The 18468-nt window shown below is 33.5% G+C and overlaps 1 protein-coding gene across 1 annotated transcript in view; it reads left to right on the top strand.

Annotated features, from left to right (window-relative positions):
• The first annotated feature begins 7380 nt into the window (after positions 1–7380).
• LOC105345003 (uncharacterized) overlaps positions 7381–18468 on the top strand; it is a 37073-nt gene continuing 25985 nt past the window's right edge. The window contains exon 1 of the mRNA XM_034443492.2: positions 7381–7416. The gene's annotated coding sequence lies outside the window, so the exon portion shown is untranslated. The remainder of the gene's footprint in view (positions 7417–18468) is intronic.

Below are 18468 nucleotides of genomic sequence, written 5' to 3'. Positions count from 1 at the left end.
TTTATTAGAAAGATGCCTATTTACACAAGCAAAATCCGTCTCCTTTCAAAGTTTGAATTATCTAAAGTACATAAAAAATTTCTGTATGAGAAAACAAAAAACAAAACAAACAAACAAACAAACCAACTCCATCTTGGGAATGTTTAGAAACGGGAACCGTTTGGTTTTGTTCCCGAATGATTGGGTTTATTCAACCCGCATGTGAGGTATCGATTGTACATGTATACAAAACACTTCCCCAAATATTAGTGAATAAAATGTAGCGACGTTTATTTTTTATTTGAATTTTTTTCAAAGTCGTAATGCAACCATACCCGCCTTGACCTCAGCAGCGAATTTTATTATGAGACGAAAGAAATCAATACAATTTATGTCGTTCGTTTTTGTAAATAAATTGTGTACATCACTTTTTCATTAAAATATGGCTTAATGGACCTGGAAAACTACTGCAATGTCTATTATGATACACATACTTAGCATAGCCATCGTATAAAAGCGATCATAGCAAGTATAAGCCTATATATTTTTATTTACAAAATCAATAATACAGTCATTTGGGGTATTTTGAATAACACTTTTTGTTCAACTTGATTGTAAAATATGTGTATAAACGCATGTTTAATACAGTTCGTTGTTTTGGTCCAACAGAAAGATCATACTCGTTCATGTGCGGACCTAGAAGGGGGTGCATGGACTATTCCTTCCACCTCTTGGGAAATTCAAATTAATAAGATTATATAGCAAAATTCCCGAAATAGGCCTCAAAACCCCTCTCCTACATTGGAAAACAAAATTATCCCTCGGACACCCCCTGGAAACGTTTTCTGGATCCGCGCATGCGGTAACAAACATACACTATATCAATTTTCTCGCTTAATAAAGCAATAGCATACATTGTAATTAGAAATTAATATTGAGCAGCGTTTTCATCACACAAATTCCCTCTACTGAGGTAAGCGAGAAGTTTTTAATCACAAAATAATTTATTAATGTATGTCATTTCTTCTTTAAACTCTCTTTATATAAATCACTGGCGTTGGAAGCAAATTGAAAGTGAGTGGAGGGTAGGGGGCTAGACTAAAATCCTCAGAAATATTGACAAGCAAAAAAATAATAAAAAAACTAATTCCCAAAATCATGATATTCCTAATCTGTGGGGGGGGGGGGGGGGGGGGGGGGGTAGTAGTATATCTGTACTTTCAAAAAAAATCATGGACTAGTATGCCTATGACTCCAACTTCTCAATTTAATCATTTCAAGGTAAATTTAGGAACAAATATGTTTCCTGCGAGAAAAAGTGTGTGTGTGGGGGGGGGGGGGGCGGGGGCTAACCCTCTATGATGCTACATGTATGTGCCTAATGGTTAGGTCTAACTTTGCAAAATATGTGGGGTGGGGCCGAAGCGACGATGAAATTTCCCCCAAATGACTATACGAGCATCAACTTGGATGGACGTTTATGCTTGCGCGATTTCATAGAAATGGTTATTAAAACGAACAAGGAATTGCTTACCAATCTAGCACTGTCATTCTTTGTCTGTCTGTCTGCCTATCTAACACACATTAAAAATCAATTCCTTTTGCGAATTTCTTAAACTGCATCATGATAAACCTTTACATCTGCAGCCGGCAATACCCGCCCCTTGACCACTAACATATTTGCGTTATACTAATTAATAAGTTTTTGAAAATTATCCGCTATTAATGACAATGATTGTTACAAAAATATCGTATTGATAATGCATACAGGCTCTAAAAGAATGTAAGTTGGTTATATAAAACATTTGGTGTTTTGTTTAAATACACATATGGTTTAATGTTGATCCAATATGGTTTGTACATGGTCAGTAAATCCCATACGGTGCGAGACCGAATGAAGATGTTTTAAAAATAAATGTCCAAATTATTCGGGGGAAAAAACTTAGTTATTGCTATTAAGACCATATACTTTCGTGATAACTATTTGATAATCCCGCCCCATCAGTTCCATTTTTCACAATTTTAGGGAAACTCTGGTGTGAAAAACATGATTTATTTTGCATTGTATGTCATTAGGTTATCAAAAAAGAAATCCGATAATTTATGATTTTTTTTAAGTCAACCTACTTAAACTCTCTCTCTCTCTCTCTCTCTCTCTCTCTCTCTCTCTCTCTCTCTCTCTCGTGAATAAGCTTTTTTATCGTGTTTATGTCTCATATATGTGCAAACAAAGAAATAAGAGATATATGCGTTAGATCTTATAGAGCTAATTTCAATGATAAAAAATTTACATGTATGCGAGGATTATAATTAAGATTGACAGGATAAGAAAGTGATTATTTTAAAAACTGCACGTATTTGTTAAAGATTGGGAACATGCATCATTAATGAAGTAATTCATATTTTTGTAAAGACGTGGTTTTCTTTACATTTCTTTTTCATTTGACAACGCTAAAAAAGAAAGAAAAAAAAAAGAATTGCGTAACGTCTTAATTGAAATGACAGAGAAAAAGACACAAAACTGCATTCCGCAAGCGCAACGCTAAAAAATGGTACGGCGCGTTGTGTCAGATTGTTACGTCAAAATATGAATTTGATAACGTCATGCTTGGCACTGAAGCGTAATAACGTCTTTTTTGACGTGGCAGCGAAAGGGTTAATAGCGAGCGCAGCGAGGCGGCGCGAAGCGCCGCTCGCGTAGCGAGCTCCATAGACAACGTGTACGAACGGAGGAAATTCGAGTTGAAATCTGCACATTGTTCAAAGAAAATTTTATGAGGCCACGTGAAAACGTTCTACTATCCCAGTGATCCTTTGCGGTGCATAGCAACATGGTGGAACAGAAAGTGTTTCTACGGAAAATTCTTACCTCTACATCGCATACATCATTTTCATTTAACACTAAAAAAATCCGTTTAAAACCATTAAAGTAAACAACACACATGCTTACGTAAAAAAACTGTACTTATGACGTCATTTCCTTCCCCGAATTTGTCCGACAGTTTACGAAAACTGTCGAGCGCAAAATGTTAAGTATTACGTCACAGGTCACAGTGATCTCGCATTTTATAATCCCGCGATACATTTAGAGGTGGATCAAGCATCTGTACTGAATGTAACGTGTAGGAAATACTCAGTGGGGAGTCACCGTTAATACTGATACTGCGCTCGCTATTAACGGTGACTCTTTGGCTGATTAGTTTTGTTTTGATGATTTTTTTTTTTTGCTCAGTAAATACACATGCAAGTTCCATGCTAAATTTATTGTCAAATTGATCCAATCATTGTATACGTTAGGTAGGTGACAAATAATTATTTAAAAAGAAAAGTATAATCGTTATTAGATCTACGTGTAGCCACGTCATTTTGTAATGAATAAATAAAAGAAAAAAATTAAACTGTTAAAATATCTACATGTATTTGTTATAGTTGCATATGTGGTCAAACCTTTCAATAATGATATTGGATATCACACACTAAAAAGAGGGGGAGGGCACATATGTCTACAACGTAGACGTATAGCGTACAAAAATTAAAAAGATTAAAAACAAAATTGATGTCACAGAGGAAAATAATTAAAACACCGGTAACAACAAGGAACATAATGAGAAATAACACAGACACACAATTTATTGATTTTAATGATCATTATTAAAAGGTAAAGAAGAGATAAAAAAATTTAAAAAAAAAACCGGCTTTGTGTTTATCAAAATATTTTAATAAGTCTGTTTAACATTTTATTAATGCTCAGTGGTAGCTTTTTTGTTTAAGTTTTTGAGCCTAGGAAGGGACCATTGCAATAAAAGTTTGATATCTTCCGGTTCCTTGCGGTGATAAAAGTTTTCGAGACAAAGCCAAAGTTTTTTGCATGGTTTGGTTAAGTCCACAGCTTGCATTTAAACAGATGTGTGGCTCCTTCTGCGCTCGCCCCAACGGTCACACCGTAAACATATTAACGATACATGTACATTGATTTCTTTGTTTTGAATGATGGGGTGTATGGGTCGTATTTGACAAAAAACAGAATTCTTAAAAAGTCGAGCTATTCAACGGTAGTATTTTGTACGTAGTTATACATGTATATGTACATTAATTAATGAAGCAAACTATCTAAAGGTTATTTTGATATAATCTTGGTTGCAGTTCGCCCTTACTCTTAAATTCACCTCCTTTATATCTAGATATGTCATTAATAAAATGGTAAAAACTTTCCATTTTAATTCATATACATGTAAATATGATTAAATTAGAGCGTATAATACAGCAATGTTACAGTATGAACAATATTAGGGTGATTTCACCATGCATCGGACACCTTTGGATTTTTCCCTTTGTTCACGCATCAAATATCGTCCAAATATAAATAAAACTTGTTTTAAAAGTTACAGGTTTTCCTCTTGCTTAATTATTGGAGAAAAAATTGTAAAATTGTTAAAAATGTAGAAAATAAAGCAAATTAACGAAGCGTTGAACTATTTCACCATTAATCGGACAATATTTACCAAGCATCGGACAGTTATAGCAGTGCAGTAGATATTAAAAAAAAACATTTTCTGGTTTTAATGCAAAAATACAAAGGTCCGGAAATATTAATTTATTCAATTGCTATTCATATTTCTTTATAAATGTAAATCCTCAAATCTACATATAGAAATTTAGACTAGTGCTTCTGTTTAAAGGAATATTTATCATAAAGGGTTCTTTATCGTGCCAGCTCCTACAGGAACATTGGACTAAAAAAGGTGTGTCCGTAAAACTCGATTTTTAAGTGGTTTGAGGAAAATGTTTGTATCAATTATTTTTGAAATTTTTATTTTACTTCACATTTAAAGTATATCACAAGGAATGGGCACATAATCTCCATATTATTAGAAAAAATAATGCAGTGAAAACTGTCCGATGCATGGTTAATTTGTGTCCGATCCATGGTGAAATGAACATATGGTGCAATAATGACCTTGACATTAATTGTTCAAATTTCTTGGACTTATTTTAATTAAATTTTGTTTCCAAACTTACTTCTTTCTAATTATTCTACGCAGAGAGTGCATTTTCACTAATTCACAATCAAACGCACAACATTCAAATAATGCTTTAGTGTAAAATCTTCATAACTAAATTTTCAATAATGGCGTATTTGATGTCATTTTACGATGTCTATATTGCTATTTCTTTGACAATGTGACTGTCAAATTCTTAATAATGATAAAGTTCATTTGTTCTAATTCAGGAATATACGAAACAACACATGAGCGCATGCACATTTATTTGTATATTTATAAACAAAGTTGTCCGATCCAAGGTATGTGTCCGATGCATGGTTAAATCACCCTATATGTTTGCACTGCATTTTATTTAGATTAAATGTCTTGAGTACGACTTTGAGAAAGCTTCAAAGCTTACTCAGCTCAGAAAATCGCATTTTTGTACTCAGCCGGAGTACGAGTAGGAGTATGAAAAAGTTTTATAACCTCGATATCTTGAGTAGGAGTACGATTTGGAGCACGGAGTACGATTTGGAGTACGAGATCGTACTCAAAAAAGTTTTATAACCTCGGGGCCAGGCTGAAATGTACATGCCCCGTTTATCGATTGGTCGAAAAATACAGCGGCTGAAACTTGAGAGGAAATTGACAGGTCTGAAATTGACACGCCCTGTTTATCGATTGGTCAAAACCTACAGCGACTTACAAAACATCACGGACTGCATGAAAAAATCATGATGATGTCAGACTCAAAGTCTCACAGTAGACGATTTGGCTGTTTCATTTAGCTAACGTACTAATGCACATCAACAGCAATTTAGTGAATTTTGCTTACTCCTCATAATCAATTTATTGATTTGTTAAAAGAGAGATGTTGATATAAACAATAAAATGTTTTCTTTGATGATTCATACGGGTTATGAAGGTAGCGATCATTGCAGAAAAAAAATAACATAACCCGCTAATGCGGGTTATGTATTTTTTCTGCAATGTCACTACCTTCATATCCCAAATGAATCACCAAAGAAAGCATTTTATTGTTTTAATGTAGTTCACCGCATGTTGCGTATATTATATAGACAGAGCTGACCAGTGATATTTCATGCCGATCCTTCCTTGTTAGCTCACCTGAGCTGAAAGCTCAGGTGAGCTATTCTGATCACATTTTGTCTGTCGTCCGTCTGTCCGTAAACTTTTCACATTTTCAACATTTTCTCAAGAACTACCGGGCCAATTTCATCCAAACTTGGCACAAATCATCCTTAGGCAAAGGGGATTCAAAGTATTGAAAAGTAAGGGCCACACCCGTTTTCAAGGGGAGATAATTAGGAATTTATGAAAATTTTCAAGAAATTTTCAAAAATCTTCTTCACAAGAACCAGAAAGCCAGGAAAGCTGAAACTTGTGTGGAAGCATCCTCAGGTAGTGTAGATTCAAAGTTATGAAATTCATGACCCCCGGGGGTAGGGTGGGGCCACATTGGGGGGGGGGGTGTTGAAGTTTTACATAGGAATATATAGAGTAAATCTTTAAAAATCTTCTTCTCAGAAACTAATCAGCCAGGAAAGCTTAAACTTGTGTGGAAGTATCCTCAGGAAGTGTAGATTCAAAGTTGTGAAAATCATGACCCCTGGATGTAGGGTGGGGCCACAATGGGGGTCGAAGTTTTACATAGGAATATATAGAGTAAATCTTTAGAAATCTTCTTCTCAGAAACTAATCAGCCAGGAAAACTGAAACTCTTGTGGAAGCATCCTCTGGCAGTGTAGATTCAAAGTTGTGAAAATCATGGCCCCTGGGGGCAGGGTGGGGCAACAATGGGGTGTCGAAGTTTAACATATGAATATATAGAGTATATCTTTAAAAATCTTCTTCTCAGAAACTAATCAGTCAGGAAAGCTGACACTTGTGTGAGAGCATCCTCAAGTAGTGTAGATTCAAAGTTGTGAAAATCATGGCCCCCGGGGGTAGGATGGGGCCACATTGGGGTGTCAAAGTTTAACATGGGAATATATAGAGTAAATCTTTAAAAATCTTCTTCTCAGAAACTTATCAGCCGGCAAAGCTGAAACTTGTGTGGAAGTATCCTCAGGTAGTGTAGATTCAAAGTTGTAAAAATAATAACCCCTGGGGGTAGGGTAGGGCCACAATGGGGGGTCGAAGTTTTATATAGGAATATATAGAGTAAATCTTTAAAAATCTTCTTCTCAGAAACTGATCAGTCAGGAAAGCTGAAAATTGTGTGAAAGCATCCTCAGCTAGTATAGATACAAAGTATGTATTATGTTTTATTGTGCATTGTCTTGATAGTTTGTATTATGACTCCATTAAGCTGATTTTATCATACCTATTGTTTCTCAGGTGAGCGATGTGGCCCATGGGCCTCTTGTTTTTAAACTGCGTATTACGTCATCACTTTAGGACCTCTGAAGTGCTGCATCTCTACGTTCAGGTATGTTTTGAACGTAATGTGAACAATTCATGAATGAAAAGTCTTTACAAAATGTAGTTGATATTATGAAGAAAATACTGCGCACTTTTTACACAAAAAAAAATTATAGTACCTGTTACACTAATCAATTGAATCATGTGTACTGTACTGGGCACTACTGGCCTATGTAAACAAATGTTTATCAGTGGTGTCAAAGATCTAAAAAGTATGTATAGAATGACATTACTGTGTATTGATTCGTCGTTTTGAAATATACCGTCCTTATTTATATGATGTGTTACTAGATAATGGAAAACATCATTTGTTGAAGTCTATGTACGTTTTACAATAAGCATGAGACACTAATTCTGATAAAAAAAATTCGGTTGGCAATCCATTGAGGTTTACAGCTGATTTTTTTATACTCGTGTAAGTAGGCCTATAAGTCGAAGGTATGTATATTTTTTTTTGCAAAGAAATAACTGATATAAGTAAATAAATGTATTTACCCCGTGTAATATAAATTGCAATAAACAGATCTCGCATTAGCAAGATAAGTTTATTTGGGTTTTTTTTTAAAAAGATAGCAGGCAGTGAAAATATTTTTTAGGCTTTTATTTGATCCTGTTGGAGCTAAACATTCAGATATAATAATAATATATTATATATTTCAGATGTCGTAAATCGTTCCGATACTTTTGTCCACAGTCTGTAAATCATGTATATAGGTACAAGTACATGTACATATTAAATTCTTAATTGCTCGTGTTAATAGATGATAGCTAAGTAATTCATAACTCGACTTCGATGTAACATAATCAATACATTCCATTTCTTTAATTTTACAGATATTTTATTGGATTTTATTTTACTTTCAGTTAAAATATGTTCCGAAATAATGTACGTATGGTCACAAAGGTATATGCAACAGTAAATGGATTATTTATTTTATGCTTCACTACAAAGCTACTAGAGAAGGTCGAATAAATCTGCAACTTTTAGCTCTCCGTGCATGAATTTTTACTACATATATATATAGTGAGCACCAATCCGTTCACTGTTCTCACTTCACGCAATTCCGGGAAAATATTTCACCCCTTCCCTCCGTTTTATTTCTTTAATGACAGTCGGTCGTTCAGTGCATTGGTCGATCTGTAGACCAATTAATTTAAGATCTATATCTTTAAGAACCCTTCGCTGGACAAGATTTGTACACCGGTGACCATTAGAAGGACCCCCCCCCCCCCCCCCTCTTTATGAGGTCAACTAAAACCAAAACCAAAATTCACGCAAGTAGATTTTTTTTTCGTTAAATCACAATTTTTAAAAATGCTTTTATGACTAATTTACTAGTAAATGTAACGCGTTTCTTCGCAAAAGTTTTGCGTTTATCTGTAAAAGTTACTAGGTTATTCGCAAATTATACAATGTATGCGGTACGCGTTCATTCACAAAAATTACAAAATATACTTTTTTATGCTACATTGTCAGGAATGACATATATATATATATATCCACACACCAATATGACATTGTGTTAATTCATTATCTCCAAAATTTAACAAGTTTTGCTTTATTAGGTGTCTCGAAACCTTTATTTAGAATATGTTCCTTGATCACATCTGCTGTCGTTTAAAATGATTTCATCTCTTTTTCCAAAATGATTTTGGAAATAAGCGATGAAATCATATTCTCGGCATGTTGTAATGCAATTAAAAACTGCAATTTCAGAAAGAGAGAAAAATCCTGAAAATAATAAAATTTTATTGAGACTTATTTAAAATACCTTGGCTTGCATTCGACTTCGGTGTACCAAAGTTTTCTCCACTCAGTCACGAAAGTATGTATTACTACACGTGTTAACACAGATTGCCAGATAGGCAAAAGATCTGACCGCGAGTGAGATTTTCATCCGTGCATGTTAATTTTCCAGGTCTCTCATTTGATTATCAGAGTTTACCAACCCACATCGTTCAATACCAAACTTCGTTTAGTTATTTATAAAATCAAGTAGTACACGAAAATAATTGTAAGTATCCTCGAACTTGCTATATGAACAGTGTGGACTGTTAATAATATTACATCGAAATTAATAATTATTTAGTGCACAGTTGTGACAAAGTTTAGTATGAATAATATCCAAATGTGTATCTCCATATGTTAAAAAAATTAGGTCTAGTTATATAGTAAGTAAGTATATATCTATAAAGTATATTTTCATTTTGAACAGAAACATGCATTTTTTTTTCTTTAAAAATGCGGACAGAGTCACTTTCACAGACATCCGTTGAAAGCGCATAAAAAAAATATTCCATTGATTAACAATACGAACAAACAAAAATTCATACAGTTCCAAATGACATTTTCACTGTCGTGTATCCGCGCCGGTAGTGACATGTTTGGATAACGTGAAAATGGCGTATCCATTGCAAAAACAATCAGTGTTGTGTTCTTTTATCTATCGACAATGAGGTAAATATTAATTAAAACAATCGTAACAGTCGTTCATATTTTTCTTACGGTTTTGCAGTTGAAAAGAGCGAGTGATATTTTTGTTCATCGTAAATAAAAACGACTTATTTGTAGGAATATCAATCGTTAATGTGCCATTTTAACGCTAAAACCAAGATCTATTTCGAGATAACGTTGATAATATAACACATACTAAAAATCTGAAGCAGCCAAAATTAATTTGAAAGATTACTCTAACCAAATGAAATCACTTCAATATAGTTTTAATACACTAATATGTATAAAAATAGCAATAACTTCATGCACCTGCTAAATAAAATGTACGGTTTGGATTAACGAATTATTCCGGTTTGGATGCTAAAATATAAATTGTGCAAATGGTACGGTTTAGATACTTTTAAGATATAGCATTTTTTATATTTCAGACAAAAATGAAACAGTTTGCCTTTTATCGGTGTGCAACTGTGGGTCTGCTAAGTCATATTTACTCTGTTGTTAAAAATAGTTGGTCCAAAAATCCAAGTGATGACGAGACCTGAGTAAACGTCGCCATTTTTTTAGTCATAATTTTCACCAGAAAATCAAAACGATAAATATGTATCTATGTATATTACTGATCAAGATGTTTTGTTGATTTTTTCAATGAACAAACTAAAATAATAAAATTGATTACACAATATACCGGTATTTTACATTGCGCTGATTTCATTTCCAATGTATATTGCTATTCTGTTGATAATTTTGTACATGTAAAATAAAACAATGAACATGTTAGTTAAAATCCATAACCAATATTTATTTCTTTTGTACTGCAATGACAAATCATGGAAGCTAATGCTTACGAAGAGGACATTATGCACCTAAGTACAGCGCATGCGTAGAAAGTGATCGAATAACATAATTTACATCATTATAATTTAGTTTATTGAAAAGTAAAATTCTTTCTTTGGTGACTCGTGCGGGAAATTAAGGTGGTGATACTGCAGAAAAATACAAAACTCGCGTTGGTATTAAACATGAAAGTATAATAATAAAAATTTCATCGTTAAAAATTTGCCAAAGCGCGGTTTTAAGGCTGTTGCAATCTAAAAAGTTGTTTGGAGACATTTCAATTATTAATTTAAAAAATTAGACACGTGTATATAAATAGTAATAAATACAGGTTTTTGGCATATGTGATACAGATGACATCACACAACTCGCATCGGCCTTGGGGCTGATACAGGTTATTAGCCCTAGGGCTCATACGGATCCGTATCACACCCCTTGCAGAACTCGTCTGCCCTTTTCGCGCTGGCATTTCTACATGTTTACAGACTAAATATAAAACATTTGTTACAGTCGACATTTTTAAGTGCAGTTGAAAACTTCAAATGCTAGCAAATGTTTTGGAGCAGTTAGCTTTTAAAGCCCGGGGAAATTCCAGTTCAGTAGCTATATGTTTATTAAAACAATTAGATCATATATTTTTATATAATATATGTACATACTACTTTCACATGATATTTAAAATCAAATTGTTCAAGTTCATTTTACTGAGTATGTAATAAATATGATAATAGATACCCCTTTTCCATATCACAGCCTGCATCAGCCCTTGACCAATATCACCCCTCGGGCCTACGGCCCTCGGGCTAATATTGGAGTTGGTATAATAATTCTGTCTTTTGACTGATCTCTTTTGAATTTTTTTTCTCCAGACATCGTTTACAGCATATAAAGTTAGCCTCATAACTTAATCAAAACTGTTGTAAACACATGTTTATATTTGTGTCGTAAAGATTTTGGTAAGGCTGAATCTTTCTAAATTAATATCGATTGAATGATTATGCAACAGACTTAACATGTCTGTAAAACACTCTGTATGCAATTTTTATAATAAAGACAAGTTATTTTGAGCTTGTATTGTGTAAAATTGAAATTCAAATTACGTTATATAAAGTTTTGTTGACTTAAATATTCAAGTCTTTCAACGTGTATGTTTATTTCTTTAAACAATGTGAATTCAAATGTCAAATGTCACATGACGATCTCCATAATATTGAAAGCATGCTTTGGAGTGAGGGCATGCATGTCGCATAGTAGCGATGCAATATCCCCTTCGCGAAAATATAAGTAAAAGAACAGTTTAAACTCTTATATATTAACTACATCCAAACCGTATCAGATGCGCATCCAAACCGATCCTATTTGGAAAAACAAGGTCATCCAAACCTGTTCCGTTGTTCCCAATTAATCGACATAAACGGCTTATTTACATAATTTTCACATACACTTCGTAGAAATTTAAAGTTTGAATATGCTTTTAAATAGATTTGACGATCTCATTAATGTAAAAGTAAACAATGTAAGCGTTAAATAACACGAAAACTTATCAAGAAACGAACGATGCCGCCATTTTCACGTTATCCAAACATGTCACTACCGGCGCGGATACACGACAGTGATTTTTGTATAGAGTAATTCTGTGTATTTCCGGTAGTATAGTTTGATACTGTAGCGCGCTAATTTTTTTTTTTTGGGGGGGGGGGGGGGGGAAATATCCATTACATAACTGGGTAAAATGTTTCGGTCAATTGTATACATGTACATTGTTTTTAGCCTGGGTATTTTCCTTCTACTATAAAGCATTTCCCACCCAGTTTCAAAGAATAAGGATTCCTGAGAAGCAAAAGTAGGTAAACCTGTAACAATTCTTGCTGCAATCAATTGTATTTTTTTCTAATTTGTCAGAATCAGCTGTGATAGAACATCCTCCCCATACATCAGATTCAAATTGTAACTGGGGATTTATAAATGAAGTATATAGTAGTGACAGTGATTTTCTGTTAATAAGTTTAAATTCTTAAAGTTTTTTCATTAATCCCAATTTCTTTTGAGCATTTGCTAATAATAATAATAGAATTTATATAAGATGACCAGGAAAGGTCCTCAGAAAATATATGGGTGGATACGAATTTTAAATCGCATCCTTGAAATTTTAACGTAGGGGTTACTGTATTACGTTTATTATCAAAATAAACAGCCTTAGTTTCTGAAGAATTGAAACTTAAGAGCCGTTTCTTAGACCAAACATCTAAAGAACAGGGTCGTTATTGGCCGAAATTTGCCGTGTTTCAAATATGCACAGCATCAAACATTTTAAAAAGCCTTGAATTTATCAAATCCAATGGTATATAACTTATGTATGTGACTTAAACATATATATCATGAAATGTATGCTGAAAACTGTTCCATTTTTAGCAAGACTTCGAAATTTTAAGTCTACCTGTGTTGTAAAACATACCGGTATCTGTGCATGAGTTTCGGGCTTGTGAACCGCAGATAACAAGTTTAAATTTGCATGCATTTCATTTCAATTTCATTGAACTTTTGAAATCATAAGTGTTAAAAATACAAAATTGTATATATTTTCGCCTATATGAATTACAAGTATATACTTCTGATGCATTATGCCACATTGCATCTTTTCTAATCAAGAAAATTTCTGTTGATTTGATCGAGACACTATTCCAATGTGTAGTGAGTCAGTCACATGTAAATTATACAAGTACCTTACGGCTTCCATCGGTTATTCACTAAAGTACAGGAAGCAAAAGCTTTCATAATCTTTTTGATAACAAGTCTTAATTTTAAATGCATGAACAATCAACTCGAAGAAGGTAGGGGAAAAGGGGGAGGGGGTCTTCGACTCTCTGAAAGTTTGATAAGCAATCTCAATTAAAAAAATATCATTGGATGAAAAAGAAATGGAAATGGTTGAACTGGACTTGAAAGATGTTAAAAACAAATTGGATCCGTTCATGTTTCACAACATTGTTCGCACCCAAATCTACACGAGAGAGAGAGAGAGAGAGAGAGAGAGAGAGAGAGAGAGAGAGAGAGAGAGGTTTTACACGTGTAGTTTTCTGCTTAAACAACGTAGTATGTAAACAAATCAACTTTCACACACAGAGTGTGTAAGAATCATATTATACATTAAAACATTATAAAATACTTTAATGTCAAACATTTTTCTATTTTCTTCGGTGCAGCTCGCGGGCTGATTTGATTGACATGTGTAGTACGTGGACTGAAACTGCTTCCTTGGATTCTGCTACAATGTGCATTACTGTAAACGATAACATATCAGTGAATTACAAATGAAATCTCTCTCTCTCTCTCTCTCTCTCTCTCTCTCTCTCTCTCTCTCTCTCTCTCTCCTCTCTCTCTCTCTGTGTTTCTTCAGATAAATGATGTCTGAACGAAATATTTAAAGTGTCCGATAGAGATGAAGTGTCAAAAATTTTAAGGCAAGATCATGGAAGAAACTTTATTTAAATGTTTAAATTGTCTAATAGAGATGAAGTCGAAAATTTTAAGACAAGATCATGGAAGGAACTCTATCTAAGTGTTTTAAATGTCTGATAAAGATGGAGTCAAAAACCTTAAGACAAAATCATGGAAGGAACTTTATCTAAACGTTTAAGGTGTCTTATAAAGATTAAGTAAAAAACTTTAAGACAAAATCACGGAAGGAACTTTATAAACCGATCCACTGATTCTACGATTCCTTCTATAAAACCGAATATACCGTATGCACAGTGTAGGAACGGAAGTGTACAGTTATGGGCAGCGCTGTTTGTCGAAGCGAATAAACAAATAGAAGAGGTCGCTCTGCGAACAGTCGAAGATTTTAATCAAACTAATTGACAAATGGATGTAAAAAAAAAAAAAAAACTTCCTTAACAATTCAATACGTTATGGTAATAAACTGGCACAAGTATAAACAGATGTATTCCTTTTGCAACATGATTTTCAATTAACTTTTTGACAATCAATATCCAAGGTCACATTCCAAAATTGAAATGATTATTTTGTACGAAATACAATCATTAATATATTACGACTGAATAGGGGACATGTGGAGGTAGATATATACTTTAAGAGAATAATCTGATTACTTGATATCATTGCAAATAAAAGAAGAAAAAATCCTCAGAATATCATGAGTTGTCATTATTTCATACTGTCAGCGTACATGTAACGCAATTTTAAGCATATATTTAGAATTTTACTGTACGCGTAGTTCTATAATTAAGCGTTGGTTTGTAATGGTAAGTTAACTCAATAGAATGACCATTGTATGAATGAACTCGTCACTTCAAAAAAGAAAGTGAGCGCACAAGATTGTAAGTTTGCAGGAATCCTCGACACGAATCAATTGGGATTTAAATGTCTATAACCTCGAAAGGCTATGTACAGGTTTCAACAAAAATATATTATGTTGAGAGTCGAAGTACATGGCTATTCCGGTTATCAAAAAACTCACAAAGCTTTCAAAAATGGCAATGAGAGGTAAACCGATAACTAGTTGGAAATGTTAATGCAAACACATTTTAATGAAGTTATATTGTGTATATCCTATAAAACTAGTAATAAGAAAAGAATTTTTTATAGTGTTCATACAGCAGATCTAGAAATCAATAACAACAAATCAAAATATACCGGTATATTATAATTCAACATCATGTTATAATAACAAACATTTAAAACAAAAAAAGTTTAATTTTTTTTAAAAAGACCACCAGTTGGATTTGAACCCAAAACACTGAATGTATGTATTCACTAATCCAGGACGAAACCACTGAGCCATGCGAGACTTGACAATATATGCTCTATAAAGTACTGTTTGAAACAACACTGTCATATCAATGGACTTTGTTTTTTATCCTTCAAAAAATAATTTGAAAAAGTACATAATTAGTCATCTCTGTGTCATCTCTCCATCTTTTTTTTTAAAAAGCGACATTTTTAATGTTGAAATATGTTACCTTTACACGTTTCAAATTTGTGGAGAGAAGACCCAGAGACAACAAAATCATTTAAAAACAGTTGTAAATAAGTAGGATTTTGCATGGATTGCATCGTGTTGCTATATTTAGACCCATATTATAATAAAACGTTTTGCATTTCAAATATTTTTCCACTCATTCCACATCCAACAGAAACCAAATAACGGTTATAATTCGAAAAATATTCAACATTAATTGATGAAATTTTCACTCTCCTTGTGCGCTCAGATTCCTGCCGAATCTACATCTTAAGCGCCCACATTCTTTCAATGATGAAAACAAATATTTTTGCTGCAGTTTTTTTTGTAATTTATATTTTTTTAATCGACATTGCACATTCTTTTACATAGCTGCAATATGCACACGAGTGCTATTTTGAAAACAACTATATAGGTTTTGGATTAATGAAATTTAAAAGCAGAGTTCTTGTACAAGTATTTGGATTCAACTATTTATATTGACAAGTGCACAGGGGCCAAGCCCGTTTTAACGTTCTGGCTGCAGAATAAAAGTTCAGTTTGGAGAGTATTTACGGAATTTTATCGGAATTTAAGATGTAAGTAGAGTGCATTTGATGTGAGATTTTAAAAGATTAGTGCGAATGTTTCTCGACTTGTTGCAATACTGCTGTTGTCAGAGGCAAAATCCCATCGTGAGCCCTGGACCGGTAAATGTCCTAGTAAAAATAAACTGGCGAATTCGAGAGAATAATGACGTATATCTTCGCTATTTTAAGACCCATCAACTTGAAATTCGGCATGAGTGTATCTTAGACATTATTTTTCTGAAAAATACACGCATATTGCAAGTGTTGTAAAAAATAATTGATTTATTAGGCTTTTGAAGCGAGCTGGTAGTTTTTTTATCTGGGTCAGAGTTCGACCCCTTTCTTTATTTATGGTTACATTGAAATTAATGTTAAAATGGGCTTGGCCCCTGTGGACAAGTGGAACTAGAAACTTTATCTATAATATACTTACAGTATATATGCAATTGATATCAAAACCTTTAATTTAAAAACTAGACTTTGACCCGTGCGTGCACGGGACCAGGTTGACAATGCATATGAAGCTTTAAGCCTACAATAATACTATTAATTTCACTACACTCTGCTTATTAGTAAGAATAATCTAAATATGTCTCGGGACCGGCCTTCACCACAGTTAATGTAGCAAAAATTTGCAGAATCGCTCCAAAACGATTTTTGAGAAAATTAATGAAGCTGCATTGAAAATAACATAACAAACCATTTTGAGGCTGTAAATACCTTTCATCTAAAACTGTATTTATATTAATGAAGAATTCAACACTTTTTCACCAACGTTTTTACTCGCTTCGAATCTACACACCACGTTGATTCCAGTAATACCATAGTTATGGAGTTTAACAATAAACAATAAACCGTTATGCCAAACGCGGTCCTATGGTTTTGAAAAGTCGCAAAAAAACCATACAACATGATTGACCTTGATCAATTGCTCTCAAAATATAGTCATACGTTTCAATTAGCTGATAAACAGTTGAGTGACCAGTTAAAAATCCAGCCTGAGACTTATAAAAAAGATTATTGTCATGAAAAAAAGTTGCATAGACGTCTAAAAATAACTCTCCATTTACGCTCCATTATCTAAGAAACACAACTTACATGTAATAAGGAAACAGGGGCTCGTAACATAAAGCATGCTAAGATTTTGACTTAAGTATGGTCATAAGTAGGACTTAGGCGGAATCTTAGGACCTACATAAGTCCTACTTAAGTATGTCTTATACCGTAACATAAAGCAAACTTAGCAATGTCTTAGCTAAGTCATGTTTATGTTAAAAAGTAAAAACGTATTTTTCATTTCTTTTGTCGAATTTGAATGTAATGGTTTTTATAGATGCACGTGCATGACATCTTTGATATTAGATGGGGTAGATGTAAATGTACAGACACAACCTTCTAGGTGGCATGAGTATATATAAATATGTGCCTAAAATTTGTAAAAAGCTCAAAGCGATGGATCTCGGACAATATATTCAGTCTATTATTGTTGCTTGTTTGTTTTGACAAATATTCACTATTTAAGTCGTTCTCGAAGACTGCCTGTGGCGTGATATTGCGATGCCGTAGAACTTGATATAATTATATAGTGGATTTCTTTTTATCTTTTGTTCTACCTCTTACCTCACCAATAAAGCAATTCACATAATGTGGATATAATTCCTTCATTAAGTCGATATACTGAAATGAGGCAGTCGTCGCTTAAGGGTTTTTCTGTCTTTGAACGTCCTTCTTTTAGTTTCTCAAGTTTTGCGAGTTTATATATGCAGTTACTTCTTGTAAACCGACCATTACGTGTTTACAACCTATTCAGCAGTCCACTTGCATACTACCGGTGTATGGAAAATGTGACAGATTATTACGACCACTATTAATATTTATATCAATCAAATCAAAAATTTTATATTGGTGAATATTAAGATATTCATTCTGTGTAAATATCATAATGTGATTAATACTGTGTAATCATATGCTGAATTTGAATAATTAATAACAATAAAACTTCTAAATGTGTGAAAACAATACTTAAGACATACTTAAGTCACCTCCACCGACCGCCTAAGTTTTGGGTAAATTGTCTTAGCTAAGCACTCTTCTAGTTACGGACTTAAGTCTAAGAATGTACATAAGTCCTACTTAAGCACTGTCTTAGACTTAAGTACCCTTTATGTTACGAGCCTCAGGTGCCTTGAGAATAGGTCTATAATTCGACATTTGTGATGA

Source organism: Magallana gigas, chromosome 3 (assembly GCF_963853765.1).
Source record: "Magallana gigas chromosome 3, xbMagGiga1.1, whole genome shotgun sequence".
Lineage (NCBI taxonomy): Eukaryota > Metazoa > Mollusca > Bivalvia > Ostreida > Ostreidae > Magallana > Magallana gigas.
This window is presented reverse-complemented; position numbering and strand designations above follow the sequence as displayed.